This window comes from Aotus nancymaae, unplaced genomic scaffold, assembly GCF_030222135.1.
Source record: "Aotus nancymaae isolate 86718 unplaced genomic scaffold, 86718_ANA_hifiasm-v0.15.2.pri h1tg000081l, whole genome shotgun sequence".
Taxonomy (NCBI): Eukaryota; Metazoa; Chordata; class Mammalia; order Primates; family Aotidae; genus Aotus; species Aotus nancymaae.
This window is the reverse complement of record NW_026988496.1, coordinates 4,181,599-4,205,331: the sequence shown is the minus strand read 5'-3', so window position 1 is coordinate 4,205,331 and position 23,733 is coordinate 4,181,599. Positions and strand designations below refer to the sequence as shown.

The 23,733-nt window shown below is 47.4% G+C and overlaps 1 protein-coding gene across 2 annotated transcripts in view; it reads left to right on the top strand.

The window, feature by feature from the left end:
- Window positions 1–7,375: 7,375 nt before the first annotated feature.
- Window positions 7,376–23,733, top strand: part of STARD8 (StAR related lipid transfer domain containing 8) — a 60,770-nt gene continuing 44,412 nt past the window's right edge. The window contains exons 1-2 of one of the 2 annotated variants that reach the window (XM_012460834.2): window positions 7,376–7,446; window positions 7,608–7,641. The gene's annotated coding sequence lies outside the window, so the exon portion shown is untranslated. Of the gene's footprint in view, window positions 7,447–7,607; window positions 7,642–23,733 lie in introns of those variants that run through there. The other variant, XM_064368913.1, reaches the window with a different exon arrangement.

The window sequence follows — 23,733 nt, the reverse complement described above, 5'->3', positions numbered from 1 at the left end:
GACTCAGCCTGGGAATGAGGATGGGAACCCCTCTGCCAAATTTGCCTGATCTAAAGCTCCTAACCCCTGCTCCAACAGCAAAACTGGTGTGATTTATTCGAGTCATGTGAAATTGGATAATATTTGTTCTCGTGGGTGGAAGAGATGGGGATGAGCACTGGGAAGGTGAGATGGGGAGTAGGAGGCAAAGCTTCAGCTCTGACTTAGGTCTCCTCGGTTACAGATTCTTACTTTGCCTTTAGTTTCTTTGATGCCAAAAGGTATACAAGTGGGAGGTCCTGGGGGGTGGAGGATATACCTCCTATGGCTATGGTGAAAGTTGAGGGAGGCAGAAGTGAGTGGAAGAGGCTGCAGATTGGCAATACCAGGCTTGTTCTTTACCCCGAAAGAGTAGAGAAAGTTAGAACTAATACTGACTAATATTTGCGCTTTGATCTTAGCCAAGAGGTCGAGAAGTGATACAACTAATATGTGCAGAACACATACTATGTGGCGTACGATGTTCCAAACCCTTCACGTATATTAACTCATTTCACCATCACCATAATTCTGCAAGGCAAGCTATCATTCTCATCATCCTCATTTTACTGAAACACAGAAAGCTTTGGAAATTTATCCAAGATTTCAAACCCATTTAGTGGTGAATTTCGGATTTTTAACCCAGGTAATCTAGTTCCAAAGTCCACTATGTTCACGTAATCTGCACTGCCTTTCTCCACCTATAAAATGAGGAGGCTGGATTGGTTTATCTTTGAGAGTCTTTCCAGCTCTGACAGTCTCATTATATTTCACATATAGTTCTATGAACTTCCAGGCCAAATGAAAAAAAAAATTCTGCTCCCAAATGTCAGTGATTTCCACTAAAGTCCCTCGGGAGGAGAGTGGGGAGCCCAGGCTCAGGGAAAAGAGCCGACACTGGAGCTTGGTCTTCCCAGCAGCCTCCAGGGCCTGAGAACAGCTGGGGGCCTGGGAAGCTCTGGGAGCCAGGGCCCGGCCTGCATTTCCAAGTCACTTGTAACAATAACAAGGAGCAGCAGCTCAGGCAGCTTCTGCTGGGATTTGGGGTCAGAGGTTTCACAGTGGGTTGGGGAACGGAGCCCCTCAGTTCCATTCCTCTGGCCAACCCTTGAGCTGCTGCTGCTGCTGCCAGGGCGCTTACAGTCCAGGTCAATCGGCAGTTCCAAGGCTGAGGCTGCCAAGGGGCAGAGGAAAGGGAGTTCTGCACTTGGGGAACGGGAGTTGAGGCCCTGGAAATGGATGCTGACTTTCCCTGGCCCTTTCCTCTACCTTGAGTTGGTTGCCTTCTGGGAGCTGGAGAGAAGAATGTAGCATGATGATACAATGTAGCTGGAAACAGGACCCTGATCTAATCGCCCAGGTTCTGCCTCTTCTTCTCTTCTCTGAGCCTCAGTGTCCTTACCTACAACATGGGGAGACTATTCTCCACTTCATACTTGATTGCGACGATGACCTATGTGAAAAGGCCTGCCTCACAGTGGGTGCTCAGTAAATATGAGTTGGAGGTGAAGATAGTTGATTAATTGCTCTAGGTGACCTTGGGCCCATAGCTTGAACCCTCAGTTTTTTCATCTATAAAATGAGGAAAAATTTTTACCTGCCATTCCCTTGATTCCCTGGCTGAGTAGAGCCTAGAATTGGGGACATCCTGTGGAAGTGAAAGGACAGTAGAAAACACAGATGCGACTACAGTCAGGTTCAGGAAGTGGGTTGTTTAGGCAATTTCCTCATTCCTCGTGTACCTGCCCCTGGTCAGACTAGTTCAGAGTCTGGAAAAGAAGCTCCATCCCACACTGGAATCCTCGTGTCTTTCCCCTTCAGCCCCTTCCTACACTCACCCCTATAGGGCCCCTCTCCCGGAAAGACTCCCAAGTCCTGGGCAGGAAGGAGGGTCCCTGTTGGTTGGTGGGAAAGTCAAGTCTTTGGGATATTACATTCCTGAGATTATCCAGAGAACCCCTGGGGGTTGCAGCTGCTGCTGACTCTCCTCCCTGGCCCTACTCCTGGCCTGCTGTGGAGGCGGGGACAGTAGGGCCCAAGGCTGGAGAAAGATTGGGGGAAAGCGGCTCAAAGGCAAAGAGTCAGGCCTGGAGCAGCCCTGCAGGCCACATGAGGAGTCGGGATGAGGTGGGAGGAAAGGAAATCCTAGCGTGACTGGTAGGAAGGAATTAAGGGGAAAAGCGCCCAAGGCAGTAGGAATTTTTGCCAAGGGGTGGCTTATAAAACCATCAGCATTCCTGAGGCTATAGGTTGGGGGCCCTTTTCGAGGGTGGATGAGTAGGTATTAGACCACAGTCATCCTGGTGGGTAGAGATGGAAAATCAGGCTTTCTGAGAGGCCTTCTGTGAGGCCCACATACTCCAAGCCAGTGTGGGACAGCCTGCATTCCTCAGTGGGGAGACAGAGAGGAGGCAGGTGCTCTGGGGGTTCCTCAAAAGGATGTCTCACACTCTGAGTTCAACAAAAAACCTTCTAGAATTCATTTCTTCCATTGCTCTTCCCAGCTGGGATTGTTCCTCACCCTCTTCCTTGTGATGGAAGAATAAGAATTTTCAGGCACTTACAGGTAACTTTTAGGTAACAAGTCTGAGGCCCAGCAAGGAATTGGTCAAAGGTACAGGGTCAAGCCCAGAATGCCTGTGTCAGTCAGTCAGTCCTTCTCGAAACCAGGTCTCCTCTGCCCTTTTCAGGGACAGGATTGGCATCCTCCAGGGATGTAGCACTTCATCCCCAGCAGATACCACATCCCGAACGTGAGCACATGTCTCCAGCTCATTGACACGGGGTTTAAAAGTGGCACCGTGACACCAGTGCTCCAGTTTAGGACCTGGTGGCAGGCTCAATTGAGCCTCAGCCCACATACCACCCTCTATCTCTACTCAGCTGTCTCTGGACTGTGAGCTGCTGTAAGAAACCAGCCTGTGTCTGATTGACCCCTGTGTCCAGCGACAGTCTGGCTCAATGCAGTCCCTATTCTAGGCCTAGCCTAGAGAAAGTTTACCAAGTGCGTAGAACACGTGTGCACTCTCATGCACGTACAAGTGACCAAACGTACTGCACCCACCTTCCAGCTGAGAGACCCCAAGAGAGAGGAGTCAGCTCCAGAGGGTTCAGGAGAACCTGCTTTTCACAGTGTCATGGTCTGTGTTGGCAAAACTCAGGCTAGGCCTGGGGGTGGTGAGTGCCCACTCTGGAAGAAGGGAGGGCCAGGCTGTGAATAGGGCTCTGTGTGGCCCAGCTGAGAGGGCTGGGGGAGGCTGGAATGTGAAGAACGTGCTCTCATGACTGTGGCCCTAGGCCTGGGTCTATGGCACAAGGTTGGCCAGGGATGGGGGGTGGGGGTGTTGGAGGTGGTTAGGGAGGAAAGGGAGAGGTGGAACAGAGAAACCAGGCAAGGCAAGGACAAAAAGTCTCTCCAGACATCCCCTCATATAGTAGGACAAGGGCTGATCCTAGAGCCTGCAGGCTGAGCGAAGAGTGTGCTGGGGAGAGTGAGCTCCATCCCAGCCACTTGTGGCTGAGGATGGCCCAGTTCTGGACAAAGCTTGTCCATAGCCTTTGCAGCTTGTCTCCAAACCACCCCTTTCAGACCTCCCTACTTCTCACCCAGCAACCATCTTTCTGTTTTTATCCTCCTTTGGGCTCTGGCTTTCTCCTTTGCGCTCTTTCAACGTGTTTCCCTTGTCTCTGAAAAAACTCCTGATCTGTCTTTTTTTTGCCTGGCTACTGTATCTCCCACTACACTGAGAGCTCCTCCAGGGCAGGAGACACATCTGCTTTTGTGCATGTTTGCATCTGCAGGTCTACCCCAGTGTCTAGTGGACTGCTTGGAGCAGATGCTCCACAGACCTTTTTGAATCCAACAGGTCTAAGGGGAAATTGATTACAACAGGAAGATCTCCTTCCCATACACCCCCAAACCACTTTTTCCTCTGTTCCTGACCTCAGTTAATAGCATCAACTTCTACCCAGTTGCCAGGCCAGAAACACTGGGGTCATCCTTGACTCCTCTCTTATCCTCCCACGTCCTATCATTTACTTTGGGTCTACCATGTAAATCATCCATATATTGGTCCCCTTCTTCCTGCAAAGACCACTGCCCAATGGAGTTTCCCTCTCGTTACCCAGGCTGGAGTGCCATGGTGTGATCTTGGCTCACCACCACCTCTGCCTCCCGGGGTCAAGCGATTCTGCTGCCTCGGCCTCCCGGGTAGCTGGGATTACAGGCATGTGCCACCACGCCTGGCTAATTTTTTGTATTTTTAGTAGAGACCGGGTTTCTCTATGTTGGTCAGACTGGTCTTCAACTCCCAGTCTCAGGTGATCTGCCTGCCTTGCCCTCTCAAAGTGCTGGGATTTCAGCCGTGAGCCACCACGCCCTGCCTCTCATCTCCCTTTCTCTAGTTTTGCCTAAGGCCCCCATTCCCAATCCATCCTTCACTCAACAGTTAGAGTAACATTCTGAAACATAAATCTGACTACGTTACTCCTGTGTTTAGGCCCCTTCAATGGCTCCCCATGGGGCTCTAGATAAAGTCCCAAGTTCTTAAGATGGACTACAAGGCCCTTCATGATCTGGCCCCTACCTGCTGCTTCAGATTCATTTCTCACTCTCTGTCTGGCACTCTGCTCTCCATCTAGACTGAGGTCCTAAATGTTACACAGTTCTGGGCAATTAGGAGATGAACTGATGGGTGGGACAAACAGCAGGCTTTGACACCTCCTCACCCTTTTCTATTCTCTCCCTTCTGCCGGCCATGCTCTTTCCTCCTGTCTTCTTGATGAACAACTGCTTAGCTTTCAAGACCTGTTCTAAAAGCTACTTCCTTCATGAGGGTCCTTATGACAATGTACCCCCACTCCTAGCAACAAATTACTCCCTCTGCTCAGTTCCACAAGGCTTTATACTTTCCAATAGCACTCACATTGAATTCTGATGATTTGTGCATGTGATTAACTCCCCATCTGAGCTGTGAATTCCTCAAGGGCAGAGGATATGTCTGATCTGTATGAATTCCTGAGTACCTAGCACAGGGCCTAGCCATGAGGAGGTACCTAGTGAATGAATGAATGAATGAATAAATAAATGAACATATGAACAGATGACCCACTGGATGAAAAGATTGTCACCACTAATCCTGGTCTTCCTCCAGAGTGGCTGTCTTTATAACCGCTGGATTCTTCGCCTCTGGGTTCAGAACCTCCAAGTCAGAGGGATATGTTCTACAACAAGGAAACAAAAAGGGCCTTTACTTTGTAGCAGAACTCTTTGATGCAAAAGTCCATATGCCATCTTCCCCTATAAGTCTTTCAGCTAACAGAGTAGCATCAAGATTAAGGTTAAAAGCAGAGTGGGACTTGTGGTCCTGATCCAATCCAGGTTATTCTGGATGCCAGCGAGAAAAAAATAGAATGCCATAAAATTGGGAGCCAATTGGCCTCAAGCATAGACTTGGTTCTGACATTTACCTTGACCTTTAGCAAATCATTTTACTCTGGGCCCCATTAGCCTTACGTGTCACTGAAGATCATAAAATCTACCATGCAGGATGGTTGTAATGGCCAAAGAAGGTCACTCATTTGCAACCTATAAATCCCTAAATTTAAGGCCTAGTTATCTCCTGAACTATCTGTAATTTTGTTAAAACTATGATGGGTTGCGCTGGTAGGGTAGGGGGTAGGAGATTTAATACGACTAGAACATAGAGTACAATCTGTCCCAACCATCAATTCATCTCTTAATTTTCCAGAACTGTCATATTTAAGACCTCACAGGGGCCTGCTTTGTCCTTCTCTTCTACTCTCTCACCCTTTCTCATTCTTTCTTCCCCTTTTTGTCCACCACTGAGAATTATATTGACTTGCTTAATCATAGTTCCACTTTGTAGCTTTGTAGCAAACTTCCGTATCTGTCGCTCTCTATCGGTCTTGCTTCTCTGGTCATGCCGATCTCATTCTAAAACTTTTTATCTCCTTCACACTAACATCCCTCTAGGGCCCTGCCAGTGAACACTCGGGAGGACCTCCCCCATCCCTCCTCTCTCCTGTGGCCAGTTGTGGCCTTCAAGGGCATATCTGACCTTTAGTCATTTTAGGGTCATCTAAGGCTGAGCCAAATCTCTGAGGATTAGGAATCACTGTGGTCAACTGTCTGTACCTGGTGTGGCAGTCACTGGGCAGAGCGTAAGAGATAGACACATACTATGGCAACTATTTTTCTGATAACCTCTTGTTTAATTTAGAGGCTGGCTGCATAAAAGCAGAATAGGCAAGAAGACCCTTCTGCCTCTAAGAAGTACCCTTCTTTCCTTCTTTCTTTTCTCTCCTCCTGAACTATTGAATGAATGTCTCTACTACTGCCATTTTAGCCCAAGCCACTGACACTGTTTGCCTGAACTGCTGCAAAAGCCTCCTAATAGGTCTCCCCACTTCCACCCCGGCTCTACAATCCATTTTCTACCCAGGAGCCAGAGTGACCTTTTGAAGGTAGAAATCAGATCTTATCACTCTCCAGCTCTATATCTGCCAATGGCTACCTACTGTAATTTGAATCAAAGCCCAAATCCTTACCCTGGCCTTCAAAGCCTCTCATAATTTGGCCTTCCCATCTCTCTTCACCCTCTGCCTGAAATGCTCTTCAGTCAGCTCTTCACACCGCTGACAACTTCTTGTCATCTGTGTCTCTGCTCAGAGTTCAGCCCCTTAGAGAGACCCCTCTGGCCACCTCCCTATTCCCCCTACTCGATCACTCTCTACCTTCATCCTGTCTTTAAAAATTTCTCCTTCTTGATTCTTAGTGATGTCTGAAATTTCCTTATTTCTTTGTTTACTGATTTATCGTTTGTCTCTTCCCACTAGGAGTTCAGCTGCATGAGAATCTCATCTGTCTAGGCCACTGCTGTATCCTTAGCATCTAGCATACTGCTCTGCAGGGCATTGATAGTGTATAAATATTTGTTGGATGTATGAATTTACAGACTGCTTAATCATTTTAAAAAGTGCCTTCATGTACGTTAATTTGTCACAAAGCTTGTGAAGTCAGGATTATTGCTCTCCTAGTCTTATAAATGCAGACGCTGAGGCTCAAGAGGTTATGAGTGATGTTCAATGCCACATAACCAGTAAGCAGGGGAAGGTGGCCCTGAACTCGGGCTCTCCGATTCTAAATATTGCTCTTGCCACCAACACACCCTGCTTCTAGCCTTGTTGATGCTATATATCAAGGATGGTATGTGCCAAGCAAATGTTGACTTATTCTTTGATAATCTTTCTTATCAGGCCTTGAAACAGTACTGTGAGCTGTGGCAGACTGTCTCCAACTCCCTGACCTGGGGGCACTCTCATTCAGGGAGAGTGAAGTGAACCAGCAGGATCAGCCATGGGGTAGCAGAAAGTACACTTTTATGGAGTGGGCTGCCAGGAGTCTAGGTCTGGGCTCCACTTTGGTCCTTACTTTATTTTCCTTTTCTTTGGAGCTCCATATGTCTTTCTGTAAATTGGGTAGATGAAATTTGCTAACTTTAAGATTGCTTTAAGTTCGGATATTTCATCTCTGCACTGCCTTGACTTCTTCTTTGTTTCTTTCACAGTGCTTCCCATTGCTTCAGGTGAAGAAGAATGCTGGTAAGTACACAAGGTGGGCATTGCAAGTGGCATACAAAGAGACTGAGCTTCTCAGTGGTCCTCATGGGACAGCTGGTCAGGTCCCTGGGCAGCAGAGCCAACAGCTGAGATGCAAAAGCCAGAGACATCCTCTCTGTCTCCCTCCACTGGACATCTACTGTCCTACTTGGGCCCAGCTTTTTGGCTCATGTGCAGAGCCTCTTTATTTCTCAGCTGGAAGTTTTGCTCTTGTCGGAGAGCCAGAGGAGGACTTTCCTCCAGAGCTTTCAGCAAGTGGCAGCCACCCATACACAATTCTTGTTTTCAAATGCCCTCTTTCCACTGGGAAGTGTATTAGGGGTGGGAGATGCATCAGGAGGGAAAACAGGTAAGTGGAGGATAAAGGAAGGAGACTTGGCATTTGGGGTTCAGTGTCTATTATATTCCCAGCACTTGCTTTATCTAGAAGGTTTCCAAGAGGAGGTAGGCTTCAGAGTTCATTAGACTGAGGGGAAATGTGTAGCCTTTTCCTTTTGCTCTCTCACAAGTTTCTTTGAGCCCAACTTTCTATCTGCTTGTTGCCTCTGGTGTCCTACTTGGGTGTGGATAAGTGGACGGCATTCTGGGAGCAACTACCTTCCACTGAGGACACAGTTGCCTAGAGAGGGATAACAGCTTTGTGGAGGAAGAGAAAGAAGGCTACTGGCCAGGGAAGAGTTTGGTGCCAGAGCCTGAACTCCTGGTATCAGCTGGGCTTTGCTGAGGTCATCAAGGCCGTCCTCCTGGCTCCAGCCCAACTTCAGCCACTCCCATTGGCTCCAATTTGTCATCAGGATGAGCTCATGACTTGAATGAACGTAGCCCCTAGGTGACAGTTAGGGATGGGGTTGCCAAAACAGAAAGGCATCAATTAACAAGTGGCATGCTAAGGGCCTGTGAGAGGCATCCTGGGAAGACATTGGAAGAGAAAACCAGAACCCTTACTAATAAGGACCTTCCAAAGTAGTTGGAGCTGGTTTGGGCAAATCATACCAGGATGCAGAGAGGGGATTCTAGTGACTTCCCAAGGACCTTTCCATCTTATGACTCTGAGTTTTTGGGTGGTGGCTGCTACAAAACAAAAACTGACGGGGTAAGGGGTTTATTTGCATTGCCATGACAGCAGATAAGTGAGGATTTATTTTGAAGCAGGAACACTGCTTTGATCAGCATGCAGCGTACATCTGCTTCTCTACTTCCCCACCCTGCCTTTCCCCTCTCATCATCATTCCACGGCTTCTTGCTGGGCAGTTTCTGCTTTGCAACAGAGACTTCTGGGGGCACAAGGTCTGTGCACTGCCCATGCTAAGGGAAGGACACACTTCTCCATTTCAGAGACACCAGCTGCAAAGGCTAAAAAGAAACTCCTCAGGCCCTGAAATAGTGACCTCCCCCCCCCAGACGAATGCACTCACAGCTGCCAAGTTACCTCTTTAGAATATCTGTGCCAGTCAGAGATGCCAGCACTGAGGTCTGGGAGGGTGGGCACCAAGTGGCTGGGTGGTCTGTGGCTTCCAGAGGAGACAGGAGTATCCTTTGGGGGGTGGGGTCAGGCAGAGGAGGTTGCAACCTACAAAGCTGAGATGGGACTGGTCTTTCTGCTATTTCTTAGGTTAAAGTTTGAAAATGTCTATTTAAAGGCAAATGGGAACACATTGTCTCAGGCAGATTCAAAAACAATCTAGCGTAAATTATGAGTTTATGTGGATGTGGAAATGGTAGCAGCAAGGCACTGGAAATCAAGGCGCATGGATTTTAGCCCAAATTTCATCATAGATTCACTGTGTGAGCTCAGGCAAGCAGCTTCCTCTGTCTGGACTGGTGTCCACATCTACAAAATGAAGCTTATCGCGTGGGACTCTTATATGGATCACAATACATACAGCACAAATGGCAAAGTGCTGAACAAATGTGATTGATTGTTTCTGAAATTTAGGTCAGGGAGTGAGCAGAACTTTTCATCTGTTTTGTTATGCATTATTTGAGAAATAGGTAATGCCTTCACAGGTTTCAAAATTCAAGAGGTACAAAAATACAAAGTCTCTTCTCACCCCAAGTCCCCAACCACTCAGCAGTCCTCTTAGAGGTGATCAGTGTTAGCAACTTCTTGGCCCTCAATAAGTATAGCAAGTCTGAAGCAAGTGAGCTGTGCTAGATGGGACTGCGGCAGGGGCTGGCACCGCCTGACTGACCTGGGGATGGGGCTGAGGGGAGCTGCAGACAGGGCCGTGAAGCAGGAATCTCGGGACAGGAAATACGGGGTGGTAGACTCAGCATTCTTTTGGGACCCGGTCTTGACTGTGCCACTCATGGTGGAATGATACCAAGTAAGAGCCTTCCAGTCTCTGAACCTCAGTGTTCTCATCTGTACATTGAGCCTGTCGTATTCTCCTATGCCATTTCTCCCAAGTGCTACCAGAGCAGAACAGAAGAGGTAGAGAAGAGGACCAGCGGGGGACATTTTAGTGACAAAATTGTCAAGATACTAACAAGGCTGACAGTTGCACATAATTTCCTTCCTTCTTTCCCTCCCTCCCTCTCTCCCTCCTTTCTTTCTTTCTTCCTTTCTCTTTCTTTTTCTTTCTTTTTCTTTTTCTCTCTCTTTCTTTTTTCTTTCTCTTTCTTTCTTTCCTTTCTTTCTTTTTCTCTCCCTCCCCTCCCCTCCCCTTCCATTTCCTTCCTCCCCTCCTTCTTTTTTTTCTTTGAGACAGGGTCTCTGTCACTCAGGCTGAAGCACAGTGGTGCAACATAACTCACTGCAGCCTCAATCTCCTGGGTTTAAGGGATCCTCCCACTTCAGCCTCCTCAGAAGCTGGGACTACAGATGTGCATCACCATACCCAGCTCATCTTCTTTCTATTAGGATGAATCAAGTAAAGATTTATCTGACACACCATTGCTTTGGTTCTAGTGGTCCCACTGACAGAGGAAACCTTGGAAGGGCTGTCATAGGATTGCTTGGTACCACCTTATAGGAGAGCATTAAGAATGTCCAACTGGCTTCAACACATGTGGTGCTGCCCAGGCCCAAGACTATGACCTGAATTACTTTTGAAGTCCCTGCTATCACAGTCCAAGAAGCCACTAGCACAGTGTTTTCCAAATGTCACTTATTTGTGAACCAGCTTCAGAATTTTTGCCATCGCATCATCCATGGCATTAAATACTTAATATTTTTCTTTCGATCAACCCAATTTTAAATAATAACCTCAATCTAAGCCGTAATATCTATGAAATTAGGTTTGAGGCACTAGTTACGTTTTTCCTAACATGTAGTAAATTAAATATATGTCTATCATGATGCAAATGCCAATATACCGCCCCAAATCATCCTATGCCAATATGTATCAAACACGGAGAAACACAGAGCTAGCGGTAGTAAAACCAGCAGCTCAGGTGGAGGTGCAGGCCTTAGAGACTCACTCTGAGACGTGCTACATGCTCTCAGGCTCCCAGCATCACTTCATATTTCTTCCAGGCCCTCATATCCTGTTGCTTGAGCACTAATTGCTCCTAAGATGGGAAGGAACCCTCTTCCTCCAAATAAAACCTACAATTCAAAACTGCTTCTTAAGTACTGAAGTGAGAATACTTGATTGGGGCCAGAAGCTCTAGTTCCAGTTTTGGCTGTGACCTTTGCCAGCTGTGTGTCCTTGGGGCTGTCCCTTTCCCTCTCTGGGCCTTAGTGTCTCTAACTATAAAATGAATAGCTTGCTCTAAATGACCTCTAAGGTATCTTGCTGCTCTGAAATTCAATGACTCCTTGACTTACAAACCCCACAGTCCGTGGAGTCCATTAGCTCGCTTCCCAGCAGCCTGCAGAGGTGAGGAGGCTGCTGACCTTCTCTCCCATCGCCTTTGCACCAAATCTTCCCCGAGGTCCCCTGCTCCCAGTGCACAAAGCTCCTTTTGTTGCCTGGAGCCATTCAGGACTTCACTTCGGGCTCCTGCTGAAGTGGCTGAGGTGGCCTGGGGGGTAATAGTTTGCCTGTAACAAGAGCCCCTGCTCACAACCCAGCTGGCTCCAGTCTGGCTGAAGGCTTGGCCTCAGCATCAGACTCATCCATCAGCTGCCCCAGACCCCTCCCCCCAGCTCTGAGGGGGCGGGTAGACAGATTTGAAAGGTAGAAAATAGAAACACATACATTTATTTAACATGCTATTTGCTGTCTGTCACCTCCAAGGCTCAGAAGGGCAGTAGACAAAAATACTAAGCATATGAAAGTCATCATCATAATAATAATTCAATCCACATCCTTTCTTTTGAAAATGACCAAATCATTCTTATAACTAAGTCTGGACAGATCTGGTCATTTAACATTTGTTATTTTACAAAGAACATTCGCAGGGCATGGCTTATCTAACATTTGACAGATATTTTACCCAGCAACTTGGAATAGTATAAAGATCTACTTAGTTAAGGGGCATCTGGAATTTATTATCATTTGAGACAGGAAATCTTTTAACCATGATCTATAGTGAATTCCGCCAAGGTAAAAATGCTCGGCTGTGACTTGAGAGACCTAGGATCTAGTCTCATCTCCATCATTAACTCCTTCTGCGACCTTGAGTTAGTCACCTCTGCTCCCTGGGCCTCAGTTTCCTTGTCTGTAAAAATGAGAAGGTTGAACTACAAGGTCTCAAGGTCCTCTGCACTTTGATTTCGCGCCCCCAGCCCCCTCTCCTCCAGAAGTCAGGCTGAAAGGAAGGGGAGGTTGGGGTAGGGTCAGTGGAAAGGGCAATTTCAAGATGTTCTTTGGCATGGGGGAGGGGTTTCCAGGTCTTTGGAGGAGTGTAAGGACTTCCTTTGGGCCCCAAGGGGCTGGGAAGCCCAGGTTCTCAGTTGCTGTTTTCAGGAGTGCAAGACAGAGTTAGGTCTAGGTTTAGAGAGGTAGGTCAGGTATGTGTCTCGAGGCATAGGCTAGATGGCCATTTTCACAGTGTAGGCCAGTCCAAATCAGGGGCTGGAGAGGGCATGGGAACTTCCGGTGGAGAGACAGGTCTGAAAAGGGCCTGGGAATTGCTATTGGACATTTCCACCAGAAGGTCCTACGGATCCTTCAAGCTCAACACTAAAGACCATAATTCTTTATTATTCCTCTGAAAACCTCCTCTTTCTCCAGAATCCACTTTCTTGGTTAAAGCAACCCCATGCACCGATTCACTCAAGCAAGAATCACAGGCATTACCTGGACTTTACCTTTCTAATTTGTTGCCATTTAGTTGTGTGCATGGGACCTCTTTATAAGGCTTCCTAAATCTACCCCTTTTTTGTCACTTTGTTCAATTTTCCCTCCATCTGGACCCTAGCAGCTCTGGACTTGATGCTTGCGCCCACTTCCTAACTGGTCTTCCTGCCACCATGGTCACCCTTCCAGTTTACCGTCCATACTGCTGCCAGAGTTCTCTCTTTAAAAGAAAAATTCCAGCATCCTCAAAAATCTTTGATTGTTTCCTACCTTTGGTCAAAATCCAACTTCTTTGCTCTGGCATTCAAGGTCTTTCAAGCTTAGACAGCCTATCCTTCTTGCTTCCTCTCCCACCTCATTCCTACATTTCTGAGCCCCATGGGACAATTCACTATTTCCTAGACAGACAGTGAATTCTCATATTGGACTCTCCACTGAGTGTGTTTTTGCCAGCCCCCTTCTTGGCCTGTCAAGCCACCTCCTGGCCTCCCTTCCCATCTTGTTCATAGCTATTACATTATAAAACATCACACTGTTCTGCACTGGCCTCTTTTCTTTCCTGTCTCTCCCATAGACCATGAGCTCTTGGTGAACAATGGCTACATCTGACTGACCCCTGGATTCCCAGAACTAAGCATAAGGCCTCACATAAACAATGAGTCTGCCAAAGACTGGCTTTTATTTTTGATGGCATAGCAAAAGAACTTCTGGTAATTGGGCTGGTGACTTCTTCCTTTCAGCGGACTTTCTTCCCTATCATTTCAGCTCTGAAGTAGCTATTACAGATCAACATAGAGTCCCACTGGCTCCAGATGACAAAACCTCTTGAGACAGGGCCTTGAGGGTCCAGTGGCTCCAGCCAATGGTGCAGATCCATGTAAAACACATTTTCGCCAAACTCTTGAAACTTGGAGGTCACCCCACATCTCAAGGCAGGAAGGGCACTTAAGGACTATATTAACCCATGCTTTTGAAACTGAGTACTGAGGAGCCCTAATGTCCCCAGAGATTCCATAGGGGACATGAGAGGAAGACAGAGTTGTTGGATATCTCCTTCCTGCTTCATTCAACCAAATCTATTTGACTTTTTGAAGATCATTTGGAGACTGTAGTTGGCTGCATTAAAGTAAATGTTGGCAATCGTAGCTCGAATCTGATGTTCAGTATTCCCTTTTTTACCTTTCCTGCTACATGCACAACTTGGGCTCTGACCAAACACTTCAGGTATGGTGAAGCATCCTTTTTCATTCTATACCGTTAAAATTTCTTTATACTGAGCCAGAATCTGCCTTATAACAACTTCCACCCAGTGGTCCTATCTTCACCCGTTGGAGTCTCTTTGAAGCAGTCTGTTCTTTCTTCCCCAAGGCCAATCTGCTGGCATTTAGAATTTCCCAAAGTCTAAGGTAGGAGGAATCTTACAGCTCATACAGTCCAATGTTCTCATTGCAGCTGGATAATGAAGCCAGGAGAAAGTAAGTGATCCGCACAACAGCATAGAGTGAGTTGGTGGCAAAACTGAGACTAGAACCCAAATCTCTACTCATCTATAATGCCCTGCCCAGAGTCTGTTCTTTCCGAGCCCCTAAAATCGTTTCTCACAGTCCTGGTCACTCTTCCCTACAAGTACTCCTAACTGACGGTGACCAATGGCTGAAGATCAGCAGCTGAACTTGTGAAAGCTCCATGGCTCCTAAGCTTCGGTCTGCCTGGGGAGAGGGCAGAGGCAAAGCAGAACAAACTGCTGTCAGAAGGAGAGCCGTTCCCTCACCACAGCCTGACAGTCATTCTCTTCTTCCTCCTCTTCTTTCTGTAAAACTAAATTCCATTCAAACAGCCCTCCCCCCATGGCAGGGCAGCCAAGGGGCAGCTTTCAGAGGCCCCTTCTGACCTGTTTGCTAGAGGGTTCCTGCTGTGTGACCTTCCACATCCCAAGCCCAGAAACAGGAAGAGTTAGTTTGGTTTGCGTTTTGAGAAGAAAAATGAAAACATAGGAAGTAGGGCTCCTGAGAACAGAGGCTTCCAACTCTGTGTCCATTTGTCCCTGGAGCAGGATATTTCAGGGAATACATTCCACAGGGGAAGGGAACAGCCTCCCTTATTAAAAACAAAACACAAAGACCTTCAAGGTTTGGAAAAAGAAAAAGGCCAAAAGGAGACCGTTAAGAAGGGGAAGGGCAATTGTTTTCTAACCTCCAGACCTTTACCTCCCTCGGACACTTGGAGCTGTCATACTTTGATCTCACTGCCGTTATCAGCACATCTGGACCCCAGAGGTGTCCTGCTGCCTTTAACCTATGGCCCAAGAAAGAGTCCAGGTCTCCTTTCTTGTTTCCTGGAGGAGGACAAAAGTAGGCTGGCACTCAGAGTCTTCCACTAAAACCAAGAAAAAACAGATAGAAATTAATTACACAACACGCAAACAGCAGAACAACATTCAGGCCTTACTAAGTACATGCTTTTTGTTTTAAGAAGCCCAACCAAAGCAGGGAAGTGCTTTGCCAGTCCCCAGATATCTCCCAGGATAACTACTTCATTGCCCCAGATGTGCTGCCACAAGCTTGCCTGGCTTTCTCCCCTCTCAGCTGTCAGTCACTGGGAGGCAGGTGCCATCTTGTTTCCCTGCCACTGTTGCTAGAAGGGCCAATACAAAAGGTCTTTTAAAAAAAAAACCCTTCCAGAACTCCTAGGGTTCTTTTCAGTTCTGCTTTTTGGGCTGAGGAACATGATGAGTTCACAGATAGTTGCCAGGGTAAAAGTGTGGATCATTTTTGAGTGCCAAAGAAACATATAGCCCTGCAAGGAAACCAGCTCTGCCTACATCTGGAGCTTCTACAGGTACACGTGTACATGTGTCACATGTGTAGTGTGCAAACACACACATAGTCTATTTACCAAAATTTTAGTTTCATGGAATAACACGGTCTTCATCACCCAAAAACATACCGTTGTCTTCCCTGAGGCTATGGGTAAGCTGAACCTCTTCCTAGAAGAGGCTTCCAAGAGCATCTGCTTGGAATGGCTTGTATTTTCCAAAAAGATCTGAAAGATCTGGGGGCAAAATTTTCTTTCTTTTTTTTTCTTTTTTTTTTTTTTTTTTTGCGATGGCCAGACTGGAGTGCAATAGCATGATCTCAGCTCACTGCAACCTCTGCCTCCTGGGTTCAAGTGATTCTTCTGCCTCAGCCTCCCGAGTAGCTGGGATTACAGGCACCTGCCACCATGCCTGACTAATTTTTGTATTTTTCGTATAGATGGGGTTTCACCATGTTAGTCAGGCTGATCTTGAACTCCTGACCTCAGCTGATCCGCCCACTTCGGCCTCCAAAAGTGTTGGGATTACAGACATGAACCACCTCGCCTGGACAAAATTTTCATATCAAAACAAGCATAGAATTTTTGTGGAATAGAATACAAAATTCACATGACTTAGCTGGGCACAGTGACTGACACCTGTAATCCCAGCACTTTGGGAGGTCAAGGCTGGTGGATCACCTGAGGTCAGGAGTTCGAGACCAACCTGACCAACATGGTGAAACCCCATCTCTACTAAAAATACAAAAATTAGCCAGGTGTGATGGCAGGTGCCTGTAATCCCAGCTACTTGGGAGGCTGAGGCAGGAGAATCACTTGAACGCAGGAGGTGGAGGTTGCAGTGAGCCGAGATTGCCCAATTGCACTGCAGCCTGGGCAATAAGAGCGAAACTCCCTCTCATTCACGTGAATTTGTAAGATAAAAGTGGAGACTTGAAAAAAAGATTATCACTTGTGTTTGGCTGTGTGAGATTCTCCTCCAGCTTTTCAGGCCTGTGTGGGGAATAAATTTGTGTTCATTGGAGATACTCTAGGGATGCAAAAGTCTGAGAGCCACAGAGTAAAATGGTAGGCTCCTTGAGGGTAGCAACGTCTCATTTTTCTCTGTATCCTCATGTCTGAAAAAGAGCCAGCCACAGACAGAGTGCTTGGGAACTATTTGCTCCATCCATGCATCCGTCCATCCGTCCGTCCATCCATCCATCCATCCATCCATCCTTACCAAGAAACAAGCAAAAAAGGTAGCCTTAGAGTGGGGTGGAAAGAATACAATTTCTGGAAAATTCATAAACCTCTGGGTCTGAGTTCTGATTTTGTCACTTATTAGCTGTGTCATCACATTTCTAAGCCTCAGTTTTCTGTTTTTTTTTTTCTTTTAGATGGAGTCTTGCTCTGTTGCTCAGGCTGGAGTACAGTGGTGCAATCTTGGCTCCCTGCAACCTCCACCTCCTGGGTTCAGTCTATTCTCCTACCTTAGCCTCCCAAGTAGCTGGAATTACAGGTGCGCACCACTACACCCAGCTAATTTTTGCATTTATTTATTTCTTTGTTTTCTGAGATGGAGTTTTGCTCTCGTTGCCCAGCCTGGAGTGCAATGGTGCTATCTCTGCTCACTGCAACCTCTGCTTCCTGGGTTTAAGTGATTCTCCAGCTTCAGCCTCCCAAGTAGCTAGGATTACAGCCATGTACCAGCACGCCCAGCTAATTTTTGTATTTTCAGTAGAGACAGAGTTTTGCCATGTTGGTCAGGTGGGTCTTGAACTCCTGAGCTCAGGTGATACACCCGCCTCAGCCTCCCAAAGTGCTGGGATTACAGGCATGAGCCACTGCACTCAGCCTAATTTTTGTATTTTTAGTAGTGACAAAGTTTTGCCATGTTGGCCAGGCTGGTCTTGAACTCCTGACCTCAAGTGATCCACCCGTCTCGGCCTCCCAAAGTGCTGGGAGCGCAGACATGAGCTACCGTGCCTGGCCCTAGTTGTCTCAGTTTTAAAATAAGAATCCAAATACCCAACTCCTGGGCTGTTGTGGGACCTTAAGTGTGATAATGGGAGTGGGAGTGCTCTATAAGATCCCAGACAATATACAAATTATAGTTATTTCATGACTATCAAATTACCACCATGACTGGCCCAGGCAGTAGGGTGGGGGGAGGGGAGGATGCTGTCTCCAGCCAGAAGTTTGATTTGAGATTAAGAAAGCAGGAGCTGAGACCTCAGGAATGAGCCCCCGGGCCTCTGGGATGGAGAGGGCAGATGTTGAATCCTGGCTCCAGCTCCACCCCCACTCCAGGAAGGCAGTATGCAGGCCAGAGGGGAACTTGGGGTGGAATGATGGAAGGATCAGATGTGCCTCATACACTTCAGGTCTCCAAAGACCAGATGTGCTTTCCTTCTTATGTCTGCCAATGAGCCCCTTTGAGGCCCGGTTTGCAGCAAGGGTCATTCATCACTGGGGCTGAAATACAACCAGGCATAATGTGTTGACTTGTCTGCTAACAGACTCTGCGTCCTTGGGTAAGTCCCTTTTCTTCTTTGGGCCCCGATTTTCCTATCATTAAAATGAAGGGATTGGATCGGGTGGCCCCTCTGGTCCTTTGAGCTCCTACACACACTGTTTAAGACTTTTTTTGACCTTGATTTTCCAAAAAATGTGAACAATGTGATTTGCCAAAAATTTAATTGGTCTGATCATCTGATAGTTTGACACTGAATCCTGGATGGGCGAAAAAGTTCAAAGCAGTTGTGGAGCAGGGGACGGGCCTGGCTGGGACCCTCTTCTGTTTTTAAGTCTGCTGGTTCCTGTGGCTCCCTCTGTACGTGTCTGTGTTTGGCCAAACTGGCTCGGGTCAGCTGGACATCTCAGAGCAAGCTGAGATTGTAGCCCAGGTAGAGGGCTTGTGGATACAGCAGGTGTTTCCCAAGCCTGGGGCTCCGGCTCAGGTACCTCACAATATAAAATGAGGAAAGGAAGGAAAACAGGAAATCCTACCCACTATATGCAACTAATTGTTTGGGAAGAATTCCTTCTAGGCAAGCCTGTTGTCTCAGAAGTCAGCAACAGCTGCTGAGTTGGAATGGCTAACTGCTGCAGTCTCTGAGATTCTCAGGCTCCCCCCAAACCCCATCTCAATCTGTTTAGACCTCTGCCATTCTCTGAAGCTCAGCTCAAATACTGTTTCCTCCCTCTTTCAAATCCCCGTCTTACTATCTGTATTATAGCATGGATCATGCCTTGTATTTGAGCTATTTCCTTTCACATATGGATTAAAAATAAAATACGTGTTCTGAGTGAAAATTCCAACCCATGATCTTTCACTCTCACTTTCCAGAGTTAGCCACTCTGAAAAGATTTTTTTTTCAGCTTTCCAGAAATCTTCTATTGTCAAAGCTATTGAAAATGCGAGGTTGGGCATGGTGACTTATGCCTATAATCCAGCAATTTGGGAGGCCAAGGTGGGAGGATCATTTTCGTCTAGGAGTTTGAGACCAGCCTGGGCAACATAGGGAGACCCCTTCCCTACCAAAAATATAAAAAAATTAGCCAGGTGTGGTGGCACATGCCTGTAGTCCCAGGTACTCAGAAGGCTGAGGTGGGAGGATGGCTTGAGCCCAGAAGATTGAGGCTTCAGTGGGCCGTAATCACGTCACTACAGGCCAGTCTGGGTGACACAGTGAGACCCTGTCTGAAAAAAAAAAAAATTATGCTTTGAACAGAGCATTGGCTCTGGAGTCTAAGCACTTAGATTTAAGTCTCAGCTCTCCACTTGCTGGTTAGATCAGCTTCAGCAAATTCTATCTCCCCTTTGACCCTCAGTTGTCTGCTCTGTAAATGGGATAAACATTTCCTCTCCTCCTATCTCACAGGGTTGGTGTAAGGGCCAAAAAGACAAGAGATTGAAAGCACCTTGGAAAATGTAAGGGGCGCCCTATTTATCTCCATGCTTGTCACTGCAACTTGACTAAGCACCTTTGAAGCAGAAACTTGGCCCCTCAGGGGCTGCGTCCCCAGTGCCTCTTGTTCCAGTTTGTCCAGAATGGGAGGGTGGTGATGCCGGGGGATATGGAACCGAATCCCCAGGGTCGTGCTACACCTGGAGGTGGTGATGCACTGCTGCTCCTGCCGTGGTTCTGGGCATACAGCTCCTTGACCTTCCTTTGATGCCAAACCCAGCTGAGAGGACCATTTTTCTAAAGTTACTTGGCTTGCAAAATGCTGCTCCTCCACCAAGTGGGCACTGGCCCAGCCTCACTGCCCCAGTGTGCTTTTGTTACTTTGAAAATTCCGCAACTCTTGTTTCCCTTCTCTATCTCCTTCAGCTCCTAGTTCCTCAGATTCTGGCTCCATGTTATGCTTTCAAAGTTCCCCGTGCCCCCCACCCATCCCCCAAAAGTATAATAATACATATATATAGAGGGAAAGGAAGTAGAAAGAAGTGACCAAGAAAATTCCATTTTCTCAGTGGATCAGATGTAAAACTGTTGGAAATTACAGATAGAAAGCTCCTCAGATATCATTTAGTCCAACCTCCATCACTCCCCTTCATCCTTTAACAGACAGGAAACTAAGACCTAGAAAAGGGAAGGGACTTGAGCAGGGAGTTTGTGGCTCTGACAGCCAAGTAAAGGTGGGAAGGGGCAAGACTCTGAAGTTTACCAGTGCGCTGCTGAGAGGGTTAAAGTCAAGGAAACTAGCCTGGGGAGGGTGGGTAGGGTCCAAGAAGGGACGAGTGTGGCCAGAGACGGGAGGATAGATCAGGAGAAATAGTCGGGACTGGCTGCAAAATTCCCCTGGAAAGTGGAAATAGAAGAAACATGAGGTTGTGGTTTAGCAAGTTATTAAGAGTCTTGCTGAGCAAGGAGAGGGAAGACAGAGGAAGAGAAAAGTAGAGGGGGCCAAAACACGAGTGAAAACAGAAGAAGGAAGGCCAAACCAGACGAATGGACATAGAGAGGGATAGGATCAGTGAGGGCTGAAACACAGCAAATCAGGAGAGTCCTGTCCCATGTGGGGCATCAAGCCACCTTATAAGTTCCCACTAGATCTGCTGCCTGGTTTCTTCTTCTAGGCTCCGAGCACATGAGCCAGTCCTTACTTTCTTAGCAAACTCAGCCCTTTCCCACTGCCCACTGTTTGGAGAAGCGGCTTCAGACTGCAGGCTTTTTACCTCAGTAGAGTTGGCACATCAACACAAGGGCACCGTGCAGCCCGGCCTGGCTGCCAGAGCAGGCTCTAGAACACCCACTTTACAGTCATGATCTGATTTTGGTCACACAGTCAGACTGCGAGGCAAACTCAGCCCATTTTATAGATGAGGGGGTACAATAAATCTCAAATGGGAACAACAGTAAGAATAAACCTACATATATATTTGGAAACAATGCATGTACTGATTATGAATGAGGGCACTGGGGCCACATGGCCTGTATTCAGATCTCCATTGTTAGATGTATTCAGATCTGTATTCAGATCTCCCCTCATTAGTTGTGTGATCTTGGCCAGGTTGCCAAACTTCTCTGTGCAGGTTTGGAAGGATCAAATGAGTTGATCCAAGTGTATAGCCTTTGAACAATGCCTGGCACATAATCAGTGTTCAATAAATGGCGGCTATTCTTGCCATCGTCATTATTATGTGCCAGATGCTGTACTAAGTGTTTTACCTGTATTATGTCATGTAATCACAACTCAGAAGGTAACTGAGGCTCAGGTGCAAGAAGAATATATCCGGTTCATTGGCCTTTAAAACTTGGCTAGATGCAGACTTCTACCCCCCAAAATTGAATTCTATGTGACACCCCAATATATAAAACAAATAAAAACAGCATGGCTCTGATTGAAGCAAGCTGGGATAGGGGTGGGACCTGGAGATTCCTGGCTTGGCATTCTCTGTTCTTCCCTCACCCAGCATCCCTACGATAGGCTTTGAGCCTCTTCCCCAGCCGCTGATCTACTCCATCTAAACTTTTTATGCTCAGATAAAGATAATTGTAACTCTGGGAGGGCAAATAACATGCCCAAGGCTAGACAACAAGTCAAAGGCAGAGTGGGATACCAGGTGTGAAGGGGACAATCACCTGGTCAAAGAAAACAGCCCCTTTGGTTAAACTAGAACACAGAACATCCCAGCCTTGGGCAAAGAAGAGCTAGGAAAGGAGAGTGAGCAGGAGGGAAGGGAAGTCCCCGATGTGAGCAGCCCCACTGACTATTCATATCCTGCCAGGGCCACCCCAGACATCAAGATAAGACAAAGCCCTATCCACATGGGGCATCTCGCTGCACAGGGTTTGGGGTTCTGTTGTGACAGGGAATGTAGCCTTCTCTCCCTTAGGTCTCCAGTCTGCAGGATGCAGCTGACTGGGGCCAAATCCCACCATCCAGGCCTTCTGAATGGGCTCCTGCCCTGAGCTGGGGTTGTCACAACGCTCCTTCTCCTCCAGGGTTCTGGGGTGGCAGTCTGAATTCCAATCCATTGTTGTTGGGGGAAGTAAGAGGGGGAAACTTGACACTCTGCCCTTTTCATTGCTCACATGTATGTGTGCCCCTATCTGTTCAAGGCATGCCACTGTTTATCTAAGACCCTGTGTGACGCCAAGTTTTGTTTCCAGGACTTTGGCATGGGTTACCTGGGGACAAATTATAGGAGAAATTTTTCCAGAGAACTTCTTCAGAAACCCTGGGACTTCTCTGGAATTCCTTCTTCTGACCTGATCTCGTGAGCTACTCGGGCTCGTGCTAGTCCTGGAAGACAATCTGCAGGGCTGGGTGAGGGAGGGGCAAATGCTGGAGGTCGAAGCTCAAGTGCAAGGCCCTGAGTTGCTTGCTTCTGTTTGGATGGGCTGCAGGATCTCCGTCCGTCCCATGGCGGGTGGGCATGGATCAGATGCTCTCTGAGGAGCCACCAGCTCCAGGCTGGGCTTGTGTGGAAACCCTGACTACTCCGTGCTCTCTCAGGCACTGGCCTAAAATCCGAGGAGGCCATACCAAGTGATGGAAGCAAACAGGCCCCCCTGGCTTGTCACAAGAGGGCAAGCATGAGGATGCAGGAGGCAGAGTACTGATCCCCAAACTGCAGAACGCTCCTCTGACACCAAAGCAGCTTTTCTTCCTGGCAAGATCAGCTTGCCTGAATGGACAGAGCCCTGGAATCCTGAGCCAGACTGCAAGGCATGTGTTACTGTATGTTGATGCTGTACCCTGCCAGGTGACAGGAAGAGGAAAACAGGCTTATGCAAGTTTAACTGAGGGGAAGGTGTGTGTACTAAGGCCAGGAAGTAGGGGTGGGGGCAGCTGTGTGTGGGCACTGTAACTACTTCCCAGATAAAGGCAGAAGGAATCAGTGAGCATCAGATCTGAGTGGCCTATGTGATACAAAGGAAGGAAGAAAGCAGTGAGGCAGGGTGAAGGGGTAACTGGCGACTTTTCTGTTGGCAAACACTTCTTATTGACAGTTTCACATTTGATCCACCTAACAAACAGTTCAGGGTGGTAGGTATTACTGTCTCCATTTAACAAGTGAGGGAACAGGCTCAGAGTAGTTCTATGACATGTCATCTAGTACGTGTCGAAGCTGATGTTCACATCCAAAGCTGCTTCGAGAGTTGCAGTTCTTAGGGGCCCCTTCTCTGGAGCTGGTAAAATGTGCACACATACACATGTTTCTGCCATCCAGCAATGCTTCTTAGACTTGGCCGCAAAGGCCTAGGAATTATCCTTTCCATTTTACTAAAGCCCAGCAAACGTGAATGATTGGGCCATAGTCATCCATAGCAGGATAGAGACAGGCAAAAGGCTGAGACTGGGGGCCTTCTGACGGAAAACTGCAGCGCGCTGCTAAAAGTGGCACTCCCACTGTGGTTCCACCCGTGTCTGGTCACTTTCCACTTGCAAAGTGCTCTCAGATCCGTCATCTTGAGGTTTATAGGGCAGAAAAAAAAATCCTCAATTTCCTAGGTGAAGAAACTGAAAATCAGTTACTTGCCAAAGGTTACACAGCTACTGAACGGCAGAGTCAGGACTTGAGACCAGAGTTGTGTCCAAACTCCCCTTTACTTTTCTGCCAAGTACATGTGGC